At 43.2% G+C, this 17969-nt stretch overlaps 1 long non-coding RNA gene across 2 annotated transcripts; it reads right to left on the bottom strand.

Moving 5' to 3' along the window:
* Positions 1-83: 83 nt before the first annotated feature.
* On the bottom strand, positions 84-17703 carry LOC121345875. 2 transcript variants are annotated; one of them, XR_005954016.1, is made up of 6 exons: positions 16859-17703; positions 11754-11871; positions 11501-11664; positions 10572-11082; positions 5545-5597; positions 84-3019 (listed from the first exon to the last, which is right to left on the bottom strand). It is a non-coding gene; the product is annotated as an uncharacterized LOC121345875 (long non-coding RNA). The 2 variants fall into 2 exon arrangements; XR_005954017.1 differs by having other exon boundaries at positions 11758-11871.
* Positions 17704-17969: the final 266 nt, after the last annotated feature.

The raw sequence follows: 17969 nt of genomic DNA, 5'->3' as shown, positions 1-17969 counted from the left end.
TAATACAGAGGGTTTTTTCAAGATTTGAGGTGCCTGAAATATCACAAGTTCTCTGCCAAATCATTCCTGCAGTTTACATTTCTTTCAGCACAATGCAAAGCCATTTAGAACGTGATGAAACCATTTAAGAAAGCAATGATGAACTTTGGGCTTTACCCAAACAATAACGGTCCTGGTCCTTTCAAACGCTGACTCATTGAGTGACCTCACAGTGCTTAGGAGACAAGTCTTAAAATGAGGAGTCGGGCTTTAATCACAGCTGACATTTTATTGGTGGCTTGGAAGAATTTATTTTTAATATAGGGAGCTGGCTTGAAGATTTAAACTTCAAAAGACTCTGAAGAAAGCAAACAATTATAGACAAATCGTCTCCACATACACACAGCTGAAGTCTGAATACAGAGGAAGGTGGGCTGTCTCTTTGTGAAAGACAAATCAACTATGTCACTGCTATAATTAGTATTATATTATCTAAAGCTTGCAAAAGAGAGAAAAAAAAATCCAAAATAACACAGCCTGGGCTTCATGAAGCACGGGCATCCCACACCCCAACATGGTGTGTCCACACACAGTGGGCCTTCCCCACTGCCACGGATTCCACGGTGCATCCTCAGGGATGCATTTTAAAGGTAAGAGTAGTTCCAGCAGGGATGCTGCCCCGTGGCCACGCTGGGACACATCCCCTCCAGAAGCAGGAGTTTCTGTCAGTGCCAGGGTTTGCCCAGTGTTGCACCAGTTATAATATGTATTAATATTCAACAGTTCTTCAGGATGTGTTCTCTGGAAAGGGAAGCTGGAGATTTCCGTGTCTGCTCATCTGCAGCAGTTTTCCTTCTTACTGCTCTTTGGCAAGCCAGCAAAGAGGCAATTTTCCTTGGAATTCCACACCCAGTGCCAAGTATTCCCACATCCAGGCACAAAGCTGGGCACAGCCAATATAATTTCTGACTCAGTAATTTATTCAAAGCTCTGTTTTATGAAGCTTTGAAGTGGATGGCTTTGCAGAGAACCTGCCCTTTAAAGCTGCAAAATTAAGGCAGCATGGAATGAATCAACTGCTACAGGAATAATGAGAAAGTTTTCCTGGAGAGTCTGACCTGGGATGAGTTTTGTGTTCATATTAAAATGCAGTTAAACTGAGAAGCTATTGAAGTTATTTTTTCAAGAACAAATTATTTCCTTTCAAAGGCAATCCTCTATAAAACATTACATTTAGTTTCCATTAATTGTTTTCAGGTAAAATAAAAGTGAAATTATAAAATTAATCCATGAAAAAAATAAAATGCTTGCATTGTGATATTTCATGTTTCTGTCTCCTGTTTAAAACTCAAAACCAGGAAACATCAAAATTACCATATTTATAGATATTGGGAAGGGCTCTTACACAAAATGTGTGGCATTTATTTACATTTTTTTGCCACAGTGTTTTCATTTATAGCAGAGGTTCAGACTTGAGAAATTCTCCATATTCCAACACTTAACAAAGCACTCCAGCAGACCTTTAGTTCCAGGTGGGATTATAACCACACTGTTCAAAACCTTGCCACGTTTGGCTGCTGGCATCTAATGTGTTTCAGTACAAGGCAATTGGGATTTACCAGTTGATATTCAGGTGTTGGGATCTCAGAATTAGTTCTCAGAAGCAGTTTAGTCAAGATGGATGACAGGGTATGAGTGCTGCTCACAGCCTGACCACAGCTATTCCCATGCAGCTGCTGCAGTTACATTCAGGTAAGGAGGAGCTTCTCCTTGACTCCATTTTTGTACTCTGCTGTGTACATTATTTATAGGTACAAAGCTGGTCTCTTTAAAGACTTCTCTCTCTAGAGGCAGCTGCATAGTAGGCATTGGGTTAGAGGTCTTAAAAAGCAGCAAAACCAAAAAAAAAAATTTAAAAGTATTTAACTCCCTAGCTGAATCATAAAAATTGTAAAAAATTCATGTTTTGCCCATCTTTCCATCCCTAGCAATTTAAGCATTTCCACCTCAGCACATACTAAATTATGATTTTTTCTTCTGAGAGCTTAGTTTCCAAATGTCAAAAGCACACTATGCTAATCCTTCATTCACTCTCCAGAAAATTAAGGCAGTCCAGCACCAAAAATAACCACAGGGTATAGTTTTGTGAGGCAGCAAAACTGACGTAATGGCTGCTCCCAAAAGGGAAGGTCATCTCTCTCTGCCCTGCCCTCACAGCAACACTTCTGCTTCTCAGAGCCCATTTGAGAAATTAAACTAAAAAATAATTCTTCAGATGGAAAAGTGCACATTTTTATTCTGGTTAAGCTTCCTAAACTGTTTCACAGAGGAGCCAGACAAACATTAACACTCTGAAGAATGGGCTGTCACTACAGCAGCTCAGGAGTTGCCTTCCACAGCCAGGCTGGCTGCAGGGATGAGCTTCTGGGAATTGGGCAGTGGGGACACAGCTGGGGTTGCAGCCACTTAAGCCATCTAATTTTATTTTGCTCATATTTGTGAGTCAATCCCCTCAAGTGGCCAAAGAAGGATGGCGTGACCATCCTTCAAAGCGTTTTGTGCAAACTGTGACAGAATGGCTGTGACCAGTGGCACTTCTGGTGGGTACATCCATTGTTTAACAGGACTCAATCTGAGGATCATCCCTGTTGGAAAAACACTGAAGTGTTCACACAGGCATGAATAACATCTGCTGCCCATATCTGCATGCAAAATTGTTTACTAGAGTGCAATTGTACAAACTGGAGGCAGCTTCTTGGACACCTACAAGAAGCAGAATGGGAAGCAGGCTAGCAGGTTGGCCTCAGCCACAACTCTCATCATTACTTCTCTGGGACTTCAAAGAATCCTGGCTTTCAGACAATTCTGGATCTCCTCCTGCTTCCTAGGATCATCACAGGGACCACAGAGAAATCCAGACAAACACCTACCAAGGTGCTCTTGCACAACCTCCCCTGCTGTTAGAACCTGAGGCACAGGCAGTCCAGCCTGACTTACACAGGGAATTGTATCAGTCACTGCTTGCAGTGGACTTTGACCTCTGGAAGACAAATGAAAAAAAAAGCTCAATTCACAAATCCCAAGTACTTTTTATCTTGTTATACAACACAACAGTCACAAGGCTGCTAGTCACATTTAATTCTCATTTCACTTGGATACCAAGCAGTTATTTTGAAACATGAAATTTTTAAAAAAAATATTAGTTTTTAAATGTGGGTTGGGTATGTCTGCATTTGGCACATGGGGACTCCTCTGCTTGTGTTTGCAGTCAGGATCTCCAACTTAACAATGCCCAGCACTGACAGAACACCAGATCTGGAGGGGTTATTGTTTGAGTTATTACTGTGACTTCATTATGTGACACAGGGCAATGATGGTTGACTACAAGATTAGGGATTTGGAAGAGCCCTTGTCTGAAGGAAATTTAAAAAGACTTGGGACCATTCACCTTGGAGGGAGTGAAGGTATTGCAGAATGCATAGCTTAGAGATAGCAGTTGGAGAACTTTTGTTCACCTTATCTCAAAACATAGGGAGGAACATGAAGGGGAAAAAAAAGGTAAATGAAAAGATAAGCAACCACCTTTTAATGTTTTGCATAAAATATATATCAGGATTCACTGATAAGTTATATTGTGAAGAGCAAAGTATTATTAGTTTTCTCACTGGATGGGCATAATTCAGCTAAAAGTAAATATTTGACATCTAAAATAGAGATTTTGTTAGAATTACTATTCTTTGGAGCACAAGTGAGCTTATACCTCTTGGGATTTAAGAGGCTATTTCTGCCAGATATCCAAGGCCTGGGGAGCTCAAATAGAAGCAGGGTGAAGAACTGACTTTTGAAAACCCATCTCCTCTGAAGAACTCATGGACTGAATACAAACAAGACAGCTGATGGCTCTAGCTGGGGAGGAAAACAGACTGACTGGCAGGGCAAGCAATGGGCACTGAGCAGCAGATGCCTGCTAACATCCAGATTCCACAGAGGAGTTCCTGCATCCTCACCTTACTGGATCTGTGTTCTATTTTACACAATTCAGGTATTTTTGTTACCAAGTGAGGACACTGCAGGAGTCAAAGGCTAACCCTTGCCTGTATTTAGCCCTACTTCCTTATCTTGGAATCTGGTCCACAGTGCCACTCTCGTTCTCCCACACAGTTTCTGTACCTCACTGCTTACCTACTCATGAGGGCTGAATTCCAGGACAAAGGCTGTTGTTCACAGCAAAGGGTTTATGGAACAGCTATTCTGGCAGAGCTCCCCAGGTGGAGATACAGTTCATATAGGCAAAAGAACTCACTAAATCATCTCCTTAAAAGGCAAGCTACACCATCAGAATAAATAATCTCCACATCTTTGTTTTTTGCATGCCATTACTGCTGCAGGGTTAAGTCTGGGATTTTTACATTCCAAGCTGCATAACTATTCTGGCAAAACTAGTAGTTCCTTGACCAGGAAAGGCCAGATGCACCAGGAAACAAAATAAAACAACAACCAACAAACAAACAAAACACACCAATAAAAAAGATATTGCCTTCTTTTCTTAATTGGATGTTTTTGTAGGTATTGAAAAGAAGAATGAAGAAATGAGCCACAAGCACTGGCTGTTAACAATGGGAAGGGGAACTGTCTCCAAAAGTCACCTCTGGGGGGGAAAAAAGCAGTGGAACAGCACTGCACAGCAACCCTTACAAAAGGGCTTACTTAATACATGTATGAAATGAAAATATGATGTCCTAATGATGCTATAGTGGAACCCAAGTAAAATCTAATGACATATAACTGAACCAGAATTCTAGACATAAGACCCCCCCACTACTAATTCATTCAAGTCCAATTAATAATATTCACTCTTCATTATCATCTTTTCACTGCAATAGACCTCATGTCAGCCCCAGGAAAGGATATGAGTCAATTCTTAACTAAATGCCTCTGATTCACTAAGGAACCAACACATATAAAATCACTTAAGATTAAAAAATGCTAAGGTTTGCCTCACTGATAATTTATCTAATGGCTGCTAAGACTGGGTTAATGGGAGAAAGATGAGAGAGAACAGTACTACATCGCTATGGAAACTAGAATTTTCAAAATAAACACCTTTGCAGAACTGAGGTCGCAGATCTAAAATACCTTGGTTTTGATGTCAACTCCCTTTACCATGAGATCCAGCCAGGCTGACCAGTCAGGCATAGGGAAAAAGCCTGCATGTGGTGACAAAAGATATCCCATGGCTGATGTTCCTTATTCCAGTGTAGGTATGGGCTCTGAATGAAAACTTCAGTGGTTGATGTTACCTGTACACTTCTGGGGGTCTTTTGCCCCACAGCCTGTCTGGCCAGGCCAATGCAAAATGAATCCATACCACTTCAGATGGGAAGTGTTACCTTTATCCCACTATACTGATAATCCTAAGTATTTGCAGTCTTTTTTTTTATTTTTATTTTTTTTTATTTTTTAATATGTACATATATATATATATATAAAAAGTGAACTATGACAACACAATGTTTACAGCTTTGTGAAGTTCAATTCCCTTACTCACACTAGGAAACTCCTTACCCTGGAAATGGCTCCACTGCAGTTACTGTTTAGGGTATCCAGTCCCTTGCTTCCTGTTAGTCACAAATGGAAAATACAGTTGGTAACTTCTCCACTTGTGCCTGGGCAAAGGGTTTCTCATTTTAGACACAAACATACCTCCACACCCCACCTACCTTATACCATCTCACTGATTGCTGCTGTAAACAAGTCAAGGCTCTAGAAATGCTGACTCACAGTGCTAAGACTATGGAAAATATTTAGAGCTGTAAAGAAGCAAAGCCCAGCATGTTTCCTGCCCTTCCTCCTTATCTGCAAGCCCCTTGCCATGACAGGCTGTAATGAAGGACCTTGCTTCCTGAGAGGAGGCAAAGAGTAGGTACTTGCTTCCTAAACATAGCCCAGATTCCTTTGAATTCCCAGTTGTTAGCTAGTAACTGCAGGCAGGGGAAGACAACCCCCAGTGCATACAACCACAGGGCTAGAGATGTTGAGAGATTAATGGCTCCTGGGTAGACTTTCTTGCCCAATGCAGCATTGCTCACTTCAGTGCACTTCCTGGGACAGAGTCAAGTTCCTTTAAAATGCCTCAGTATCTGCTACAGAAGGCTGTTCCTTACCTATGGACTTTACTGAACCGGATTTATTACCGATTCCTGCCTTCAGCACAGCTGAGTCAGAGCAGACAGGCAAATCACTGTTTGCTTTGGGAGGGTTGGTACTGATCAGGACACGGGCAAGCAGCATGGGGTGCGAATTCTGCTTCCCTGTGGGCGTGCCAGCACACGCAGGGAGAGGGACAGGGACCGGTGCTCACACTGAGCCAGGGGCCGTGGACAGAGGTGGGGACAGTGGAGAGATTGGGGCTATCTCGGCAGGAGCCAGTCTGGGTGCATTCTGCCTGTGTTAGCACACTGCTGCGCCCAAACTAATCGCCTCTGGATCTTATCCAAAGGACAAGCTGAGTGCCTACCACATCAACAGCCTGTTTTCCCCCCTGGGAAATGACCTGTTGCAAAAGGCAGGGCATTTAAGGAATCAACAAAGTTTTATACCCACACAATTCATGGGGAAAATAACTTCAGAAAGCCTAAGGAGCACTGAGCCTTGATGATCAGCTGGGGATGGGCAGGTTGCAGTGCTGCTGCCTCCTCCTCCTCCTCCTCCTCCCATTACCTACGCAGCTCATTTGCAAAGAAACAGAGACTGATGAGATACATTTACAAGCTGGGCAGGGCAGACCAAGGAACAGCTCTCACTGAAGGGAAGGAGCAGGCTGTGGTGAGAAATTGCAGTGCTCAGAAATGACTGTACTAACTGGTCATGATGATGGTATTGAGTTGACTTTGCCTATAACCTGGTCTAACTGCAGTCTGCAATTAATGTGGCCTGTAGCATCTAAATGCACTAGAAGCACACAAGTGGGGTTGCAGAGCTCCCTTTTCTATTGGCAGCTGACTTCCAGCTGCACATCAAATGAAATACTTGCAAGCTGATCATGCGCATAATTCTCTCTATACTTGTCAATATGGAGATGTATTTGGCTCAAGTCTCCCTCTTGTGAGGCAACAGGAGCCATTTTAAATAGGTAGGGACAGAGGCTGGTCTTGTAAGACCTACACTAGTTTAAGAGAACAATAACTATAGTGCTTTTGCCCTATTTATAGTGCTTACTCAAAGCAAACCTGAGGTCTTATCAGTCCTTCTGATAGTGACAGTGAAGGTGGCTCAGTGTGAAGATGGCCCTGTATGAAGAATAGATGGGGTCATAAATGCAGAACAGCTGCTTAAGCAGAACACCAGGAAAAGAAGCAATGATGTTGCTGGGCAGAGAAAAGCATTGCAAGAGCACACACGTAGCCTCCTTCCTCCAAAGGCACATGCGCACTGCTATCAGTCACATTTCTCAAGCTTCCTGGTAGCAGCATCAGCAAGTGCATTCTGTCACATCTGACTGGCTACAGGACTCTGTCCTCATCTGACAGTAATGACCTGCCCTCGATTTTTCACATTTTTGTTGTCTCCTTCCCTTCTTTCAGCACTATGAAAGCACCAGGCATGAAACCTGCAGCACAAAGGAAATTCTCACTAGCACAGCCTGCTGCAGTACACTTACCTCAGCAGCACAGGAGCTGCAGGCATGGCAAACCTCACATAACCTACATTAGATTCCCATAACGTTCCAAATCAGGCACTTACAGACTTGGCTGACAATCATCTCCATGGCCAGACTTAGTATACACAACAGAGACTAAAACTCTGAGGATCATGGTGTGCAGCTTTGCTCCTTTGGTAAAATGTAATGCTCTACAAAAACAGACAGTTTGACCCCATAAAAACAGCCTATTTTTGGCCCAAGAACAAATACTGAAATCCCCCTAGAACTAAGGGTCATCCAGATTTCTCCACATGCAAATTGCACTGTAAAAGATCAGCTCTCTGGTTGAATGGCCACAGCAAAACACACTTGACATTGCCATGGCCTAGCCTCTGATCTGCCGCTGGCCAGAGGTGATGTCATGGGCTGTGTTCACTGTCTGGAAATGAGGAGCAAGAAATGCTGCATTGGCTGGCCAGCCCATCCAGTGACACATCCTGACATGGGCCACAAGGAGACAGGAACAGACTGATAACTCTCAAGCATCATGGAAACAAAACCCCAGGGAGAAGTTGGGTATGAGCACACTAACTTGGCCAGCAGCAGTGGGTCCACCCACGCTTTTGACACTTTAGCCCATCTCTCCCAGTCCTTTCCCATCCCTTATCACCTCTTTTTCCTCAAGGCTTTTCAGCTAAACTGCTGCTGTCCCCGCTTTGTTTATCCTGTTCTACCTGCACTGAACAGGAGCAAGAGTGCTCTCCCTCTGATGTCACTACCACCTTTGAGAAAAAAGCTGACCTGCAAGCTATTTTTAGCCACATTGTAAAGTTGTGGAGCTATTTTGGTCACATCTCTGTATGAAAGCTGCAGGACGCTGACAGGCTCAATGATTGCCTAGGGCAACAGGGGCTTTAACTGGGAACAGGCACAGCTTGCAACTTTGCATTAAAGCTGTGCCCTTCCCATGCCATAGGAGTCTTTAGACCAAGATTTGACTTCCATTCCTTTTAGGAAAGGGTAACACACCTCCCTGAATTCTGCTGGATACCACAGGCTCTGCAAGACCTTTGCAGTGATGGCCTCCAGCTTGCACTATCTCCAGTTCTGCAGAAGGTACTATTTATTCTGTGGGCTCCCTCAGTCCCATCTGCCTCTTTCCCTAGGAGGAGGCAGGTGCAATTATGAGTTCACAAAAACACCGGACAAGATTTTATCAATCTTCCTTCGAATCAGACCTCTGTAAAAGATCAATAAACATTAGACTAGTGCCTGCTGGAGAAGTTGGGGGCACATAACTGTGTAGGTAAGAGGAAGAACAGAAAGGAATCATTTGCATAGCAACATGTTCTGAATGCAGAGTAATGCCTGGGAGCTCTGGGGTACGTCCAGGGCATCGGGCAGAAGGTGCCTGGTCTAGACAGTTGTTTTCTCTGGAGTGCCCAAGGATTGGCTGCCAAGTTTGTTGGGCTCTACAGCAAGTGCAAAGCACAGGCAAAGTAAAAGTCAAAGGAACTGGATTTAATAGAATTAAGCCCAGAGATACAAAAGGAATCTTGAAGGATATGAGGTAAATGAGAGGAGAGGGAAAAAGAAAACCAAACAAACTGGTGTGTTTAGGACAGGGAGAGATGAGTCAGATCTATAAAGAAGGAACAAGAGAGTAACTATATGAAAGTTTATGAACAGCTGTCACCCAACCCTCCCCAGAAAACGTGCCTTAGGACTACTGCTGTTTGCAGCTACAGTTCATGTTTTCCCAAGACACCTCAGTGGTGTTAATAATTCCACCTTCCTCATTTGGAACAAGACCCTGATGCAGCAAGAAGAAAAACAATTTACCAAGTTAATTTCAAAGTGTCTCTCCTGTCTTTTTCCCCCCCAACTTTCTTCTAAAGGTGGTGTGTTAACAGTTCTTACTCTAAAACCTACATCCTGCTTCTAAGGTGAGCCACTCCTTACTTCTCTGATGCAACTTGCACCTGCTTTCATGAGTCAGCACAAGCCACATATCTCCTGCATAGCCGGATCAGTGCCTGCTAACAGGATGAACTGTCCCAGGCAAACACTGGTGACCTGTTGCAAACAGATTTGATATGCAGGCCATCACTGTATTTCACTGGGTATTTCAGCAGAATGAGCAGGTTTAACTCATTTGCTCCCACACAAGCACTAATCTGTGTTATACACTTTGCAGTCTTCATGCCAGGAAAATCAGCTGACCATTAACTAATAGCTTATGACATGTAAATTAAAACTAGCTTAATAAGAATTTAACTTTTTAGTCAATAGGTGGAAATGGCATGGACAGAATAGTATTGTTTAATATGCTGTTATTTTAGGAGGACAGAATGGAACTGTCACAGTTCACATCAGACACAGATGTGTCCAGCAGCAATATGTCAAGACCTGTTGGATCAAAAAGGTCAATGAAGTGTTTTGTGTTTCAGCTTCCCCCAGAGCTATGCACAAGACTAGCAGCAAGCATTTCAGTGAAAATGTTTTGGTCAGATGAAATAACATAGCAACATGTTGCATAATTCCCCTGTTGAGCTTAAGCAGCCTTTCTTTGGGACACTGCACAAGCAGGATAAACACAGCACAAAAGTGTCTGACACAACAGATAATCTATCAGCTCCTGCATGGTGGACCCATGCTCCTGGCAGCAGAATTTTGCTAGTGTAGGGAGTAACGACTTCACCTTTCATCATCTCTCTAGCTCCTTAGTTTTCATCCATTCTCACACAATCTTATTGTGAAATAGATTACTGGTATCATCACTTGTCTCAACTGATTATTTAATGGAGATATCCTCTCACCATCTCCACAATGCAAATATTTTTATAGTAAATACGAAGAAACTGAATTTTTTTTTTTAATATTCCTACACCTGTTCTATCTTCCGGTGTGGAAACACCAGGCATACAGTAACAAATCACATGCAGCTCACCCCATAGACGTAGACAGGGGTTGTCCACCAATTGTGTGGATCCCGGCAAGTGCACACACCACGCTGGAGCTGACGAGTGCAGTTGTTCCCAATCTCCTCTAGGGAGTGCAGTCGGAAAGGAAGAGACGGAACTGCAGTGCACATGCCAGCTGGGAATCGGTGACTCAGGATATTCAGTCACAAATGGTGTCTGTCCATTTCCAGCTGAAGGCAGGGAGGAGCAATGAGGTTTGAGCTTGACCTAAGAGCAGAGTTCTACTAGAACCCCAGGTATGCTTTACTGTGTAAGAGAAAGGTCTGCCAAGATACTAAAAATCAATATATAAATCAAGCAATAGGACTTCAAATATAAAATCAATCATTTAAGACAACATCCCCACAGCTGAATGCAGCATGGACAACACTTTTATGAGGCTTCCATCTCTTATGCCCTAGAACATCATGGTGTACATCCATCAGTTCATCCAGTAAAGGTATACCCAGTCTCCAAACATCATCCAGGCCTTGGTCTCTGCACAAAGAACATCAGACATTATTTTTTAGAACTAGATCTATTTTGTGTGCACAATGCACAGTGCTTAGTACTAGAAACTGGTCAGACCCATCAACTTATTTCCCCATGGATTTACCAAACAGCTAAGGAGATATAGCACCTGTCTGATCTCTGTGCTAAAGAATCATGGATAAAAAGGCCTAAGGTTGCCTATTTTTTCCTTACAAATTATATGCATGCATTGATTCTGTGACCTGCTACACCTTCCTTAAAGAAGGACCAGAATGTAACATATTTCTACTCAGGATTTTTGCCCTCTTCCCCTCTCCCACAATAATAACAATCCATGTTCCCAGACTCAAGATAAAAAACTGTTAAGAAATACAAAAGTCATACTATCACCTACCTAAGGCAAAGGGTAAGAGAACAAACTCACCAGATAAGAGTGTGGATAGGAAAAGCAGGTCTGCAGTAGGGATGTACATACATTCAGACAGATGCCAGAGTTGATCCCAAGCACAGCAGAGGATGCAGTGACTTCTGCAAAGTTACTGACACTCTGTGACAAAGCAGGTGTGTGGAACCAGAGAGGAGCTGCAGCTTTGAGAAACCAAGAGACAGTTACTGTTGCTGCTTATGGACAAAGCTTCCAGGCTGGCACAGACAACTCTGCCACATACAGAAATTACCTACAGCAAAACAGGAGCAGACATTCACGTGTCCTAAGGACAGCAACCACACCAACAGCCAGGGATTTCACTTTCAGTTTGAGTACCAGCAGATATCTGTGTACCAGAAGCCCCATTACTGACATAGGAAAAAAAAATAAAGAAAAGTCTGTAGATGCTGTGATAAATAAAAAGGAACCATCAGCTCTTTCTTGTCCTTGCAAATAACAGAGCAGCTCCTCCCTGACATCCCATTCACTCTTAAATTTTGCCACCACCATTGATTTCTGTTACTGTGTTGAATAGTACAGGTGGTTTTTTTAATAAAAGCAGGGAAAGGCAGGCTTAGCACCAAGAGATCCTCAGAAATCTGTAAGAGTATTCCTGGTGAGGGCATAATTGATTTCCAGGGAGATGTTTATGATGTATGCATTATCACAATCTCAGAACTTCATTCCCCACCTATTTAGGATTCCCACACTGGATTACAACCTGCCTTCACATAAGAGATGCTGAAGCTTTCAATGAGGTCACGCCAGACTCTGACAAGCACTGATGGGTGAGTCATGCTGCAGTAGCCAGAGATACTAGCAACACATTTGTTAATCTGTATGCAGTCTAACTCTTTTTTTTGGTCTGGAATCTTATTCAAGGGTGAAATACAATGTCTCAGAGATAGGTGACTGCAGAATTGCTGAAGAGCAAGGCCACAGTTTCACAACTGTTTTACGGATTATAAGAATCAGTGCCTGGAAGCAAGTTTACAACAATGTTGTTTTACCTATAAAATCTATAAAACAGGAGATCAAGATCCAGATAGGGTCAACAGCAGAGCTGTTCATTGCAGATCACTGGAAAAGCCACCATGCTAATATGGAATCTAGGAGTTCTCAGAAGAGTTCCCCAGCTGTTGTCCAGCACTTCCAGTCACCCTCTCCAGCACACTCTTCCAGAGGCTACATCCCTGTACCACGGTCAGCTGGCATCAATACACATCCCTACACCAGCCAGTCTAGGACAAAGGCCAGGGCAGTCACAGCACTGTCGGGCTGGGGTCTGAGCTGAGATAGCCAGCACTAACCCAGCAGGGGCAGGCACAGAACCCTGACTCAGCCATGAGGGAAAACCTGTGGAGAAGGATTAGATCAGACAACAGCAACTTCTTGAACCACCACGGCAAAATTCTCCATGGAAGTTTTGGAAATGTGGCAAAAAGGACACAGAAAACCATGGAACAAGTGAGATATGGGGAATAAGTGCATGAAGAAAAAAGTTTCTTCATCTTGGTTAAACTACTGGACAGCCAGGAAAAAGAAACAATAATAAAGGGAAGAGACAACGTAAATCTAAAAGAAATCCTGCAGATGGAGAACAAAGAAATTAAATGCTGCTGTATTTTCATTGCTCTGGAGCTAAATTAAGCTTCCTAAGTCAAGCAGAGAAATAATTGGTTTAGATTTCTATTCAGAAGACAGCATGAGCAGCAAGTGCCAGTGGAACAACTAACAAAAGGTATCTTCCCTCAGAAAAAGCAAGCCAGCAGATTGCATAACTGAAATGAGTTTCCTCCCAGTTTCACATTATTAGTCACCTTTCTCCCTTCTCTGCCAAAGGCCTCTTCTTACCCATCCATCTAAGGGCCAGAGCCAAGGCCTTTCCTGTGCTGTTTCTTTCCATCAGTCACTCTTCAAGATCAAGGACTTCATAATACTGGTCCTTGTACCCACTGCAGGTATTCTGAACCAATGCCAGAGTAAAACCCCCTTCAGCCCTGCTGTTGGGAAAAAATCTGAGATACTTGAACAGACTCTCCTTATACTCAGCTGTCACGGCCTAAAAAGCCAGTTAGTTCCAAAATTCTGAAAAGATTTCAAAGGAAATTTATTGCAAGGACCCATGGAAGAGCCCTCACTAGCAGAAGACATGATACCTAGAGTCCCTTGCAAACCTGTTTGACTCAGGTGGAAATGACCTACTGGCATTTATTTGTAATTGCCCAGCATGGCAGTGGTTGGGGAAGGAAAAGCTCTTGAGTCACACTGCAAGCCACTTTTCCACTTTTGTCTGGTTTCCCAGAGGGCAGAGTCAGAAGGCTGAGATTCTGTTTATGCCTCTGACATTTACTTCCCATATGACCTTGGCAAATACTTCTTCTTGTGCCACCATTTCCCCATTTCCTAATAGCTAAAACCACTCAACTCATGGAACAATCATAAGTGCACATCAAGGAGCATCTAATAGAAGGTAAGAGAAGAGTGAAGTATTATAATTGTTGTCATAGAATACAAAAGCAGTTACGTAATAATGTCAGTATTGCTTCATTTTTGTCCTTACAACATGAACTGTCAGAGGGACACTGCCTGACATGGTACCTTCATCCCAGTGGATGTACCCAAGCATTTACATCACTGATACAAAACCAGATTGTTGTAATCTGGAAGACTCTACCTTGTTTATTTTGACCAGCCTTTCTCTAGAACATGTTTTTCCTGTATAACCTCATAACCAATAATAATGGCCCAAACTGTACTATAGGAATGATGGCAGGTTTCATGTGCCAGTAAAATCAAAACAATTCCTCACTTGTGCATTGCACAACTAGTCACTCACTAAAACACACAAGTGCTTATCTTCTCTGCAAGCAGAAAACAGGCTGAAAGTTAGTTCCTAAATTAGTACATCATACATACAAAGAACACTTTCTAAAAATCTCAGAGGCATGAATGTAATTTATCCAGTTTAATTCTTTCTACTTGTATAAGTTTCTAAGAAAAAGCACTGATAACTGCTGTTCATAGCTGCTATATAATTAATAACCAAATTTCTCTGCTTCAAGTTTGATGATTTCTTCTAAAACTTACAACTGTTTGCTTAAAAACAGCCAGATTCAAGCAACATTTGAACTGAAGGCTGAGGAAGGCATGGCTGTAATTACAGCACCTGAAACTGTGCCCTAATCACACTCTTATCTTTCTTATCTACTGCAAGTATTTATAAAGCAATGATTACTGTACTAGGCCCAATCACTGCTCTGAGTTAGTTCTGAACCAGCACCTTCATATTGCTGTAAGAAGTTTACACTGCTTGAACTGGTGTCATTCTGCTGAGACAGAAAGCCAAGCTTCTCATCACTTCAAGTCATTAAAAAAAATAAACTATGACACCTCTACAGGAGCAGGGGTGTTAACCCCAATGTCCTGGCCAAACTCCCTGCCTGAGTAATTACAATGTGCCTTGAATAAATTCTTGCCACAGCTTCCGTGGGACTTAGTATTGTTCTGTACTTCCTCTCCTACAATACCATGGAGAGCTGGTGCACACTCTTAAAGGTCCTGTCCATGTTGGAATGTCATATGGGTCTACTCCAGGGCCAGCTCTGCAGCAGCACATTGGGAGCAATATGTTGAAACCAGTTCTGCCTGTCAGCTGAACCGCTAGGCAATTTGTAATATTTATTTATTGATGTTCTGGCACCTCCTTCAGACAGAATTAACTTTGGGTATAGCTATCTGACAGATAGACTGGTGCAAATCCCAGATGCAGACATATATAAACCTGTTTAGTTCTTTTCTTAAGTGGACTAAATTTGCATCAGGAAATTAGCAAATGAAGCTGAACTAACTTTCTAGACGCTTACTATGGTCTTTTGAGAAGGCAGCAAGAACATGCCTAATGCAATGGACTAGGAAAGCTAAATGTGCTGTTTAGTTCAGCTGGCAACAATAAACATAATTTTCACACTGGCTGTTCATTCAGAATTTCAGTGAACTCTTCCCAAACAGTCTGTTCACAGACTACACTGTATATTTTTGAAGCAGTCATTGAATACATATCAAATGCAGATCTAGCATTTCAAGCAAAATACTTGATAGTTAAAGACAAAGCATTATTCACATTTTTCCACAGCCACTGTTAAGAGACTCTAAGGATTTTTACCTAGACCTCTCATTATCTTTCACGTGTGTAACACTAAGAGCTGTGGCCCAGACTCTCTGCTGGCATTTGCTGGGTTAGCTCCATGGACCTCACTAGCCCTCATAATTCATGAGCTTTACAGGCAATTTGTCTGCAGGAAGAAGTACAAGATCAAGATTCAGAAGAACCTGATTCTTAATTCCACCTTTTGACCCCGTGGGCGGATCACTCTCTCTTACTGCTCCACTTTGTTCTCCCATCTCCAAAAGCAAATGATACCCACTAATTCCACAAAACAAGTACAAAACCAAATTAATATCAATAGGCCACGCTGAGCAGATTCACATTAAACACCATTCTTCCAACATTTGAAAACACAAATGTTTACCTTTCAAACATGCCCTTAATTTCCCCAGAAGCGTGCCTCCCATATTATTTCAGAAGACAGAAACTGTAGTTTCAGAAAGCGGATGGTTTTATTTTTGTGTCATTACAAAAATGCCTTTTAACTTGTCAAATGATACACTACAAATATCTTTGGCAGATGAATGAAACCAAGTTTCCTGTCAAAGCTGCCAACTTCAAGGTTGAGATCATCAGATAAACCTTTAGTTTGCCTCTCCCAATACCCACAACAACATATGTTTGAAGTGATCCACGTTTGTCTCCCTTTTCCTATAGGGATTTGAAAAGGCAAAGTATCAGACCACTCTGGGACAAGTTCACAAAACTCTAGATGTGGTCCACAATTGTTACAGCCAATAACATTCCTCAGGTGTCTCCCCATCCCAGATTATCTAAAGGTAAAAGTAAAATTCACCTAAACCGTATCCAGGATCACCTCAACACCTGCTGGATACAAAGCTTTCTGTCAGATTATGTGGAAAATAGGAAGGAAGTTTGTTTCATCCGTTTTATTTCAGCAGTAGCAGTAACACTGGATTTACAGAGTTGTATTATTTCATACTGGGGACATCTCAAAACTGAGTATTTGCAGGGTACTTTATAATAGAGCGCAGTACGCCTGCAGTGTAATTCTGAAGTCAAAAATGGAAGCCATCCCTACAAACACACCTTTGACAAACTTTGTGTCTTATGTAACTGTTTCTATTAATTTATTATCAGGATGTCAGTACAAATTGTTATTTTGGTAATTCCTTGCCCCCATACTTCTGAAAGGGAAAGCAACGATAAACACAAGGGAGACTGACCTCAGTGATTTCCTCTGTTCAGACAGGAGCACAATGCGCTCAAACACCATGACAAGGAGAAGTGGACTGTTTAGAATTCCTCCAGCTGTAATCTATAGTAAAAACAAATAAACAAATACGTGACTACAAGATGTGATAATTAATCCCTGCATGAAGCCAACTGTTATCTCTGCTTCGTAGATGGAGATACCAAAGCACACAAAGGCTCAACAACCTACCAAGTTCAACACCCACCACTGAGAGCCAAGAGTACAGTTTAGGAGGCCATGTGCTCAACCCATAAGATTTTTTTTTTTCCCCTCTTCTGGCCACATCCCAGATACAGCTTGGCCAAGGGCAGGCTGAAATGCACCCATTTGGTGAGGGCTGCTGCACTAGAGCAGTCACCTACCACCTCCTGGGGTTGTCACTGCCTATAGATGAGCTGCTCCTGGCCAGAGAGGCAGCTCTACTTGGCTCCATGTCCTCACCACAGCCAGCCTGCCCCAAACCCACTGTCCTCTGCCACACTGCCCCCAAAAAGTTCCCACCCATGCCAGGCCTCTCCCCTACACCTCTTCTCCCTATCCATGACCAGGCCCCATGTAGCCCCTTGCTGAGCCCCTCATCTCTCTGCCCCTTTCACCACCTTTTTCCTCATTCTCCCTCAGGCCTGCTGCCCCTCAAAATGCTGTCTGAGCTCAAATGGCCTCAGCAGCCATCCCCTCCCTCAGGCCCCTCTCACCCTTCAGTGTCCCCACATGGAGCTTCCACAAACCCTCTTTCCCAAACTCCCCTCAGCACCCCCACACGCCAGCTCTCTCCTGTTCTCCTACCCCCTCAGCAACCCCTCACCTGTTCCCTAAAACCGCCTCTCACACCAAAACCCCTCCTCACACAACCCCTCACACCTGGTTACCCTCCCCTCACACCACTGACCCCCTCCCCAAGAGCCCCTCACACCAAGGGCTCCTCCTCACACAACCCCTCACAGCCGGCTGCCCCCTCCTCACAAGAGCCCACCAGAGCAACGCCCTCTCCCCACAGAGACCCTCGCACTAAACCCCTCCCCACAGGGACCCTCTCACCAAGAGCCACCCGCCCCTCACGCCCAGGACCCCTCAGCCGCCCG

Source organism: Onychostruthus taczanowskii, unplaced genomic scaffold (genome assembly GCF_017590055.1).
Source record: "Onychostruthus taczanowskii isolate IOZ18803 unplaced genomic scaffold, ASM1759005v1 scaffold75, whole genome shotgun sequence".
Lineage (NCBI taxonomy): Eukaryota > Metazoa > Chordata > Aves > Passeriformes > Passeridae > Onychostruthus > Onychostruthus taczanowskii.
The sequence above is the reverse complement of the archived record's forward strand: the minus strand, read 5'-3'. Positions and strand labels throughout refer to the sequence as shown.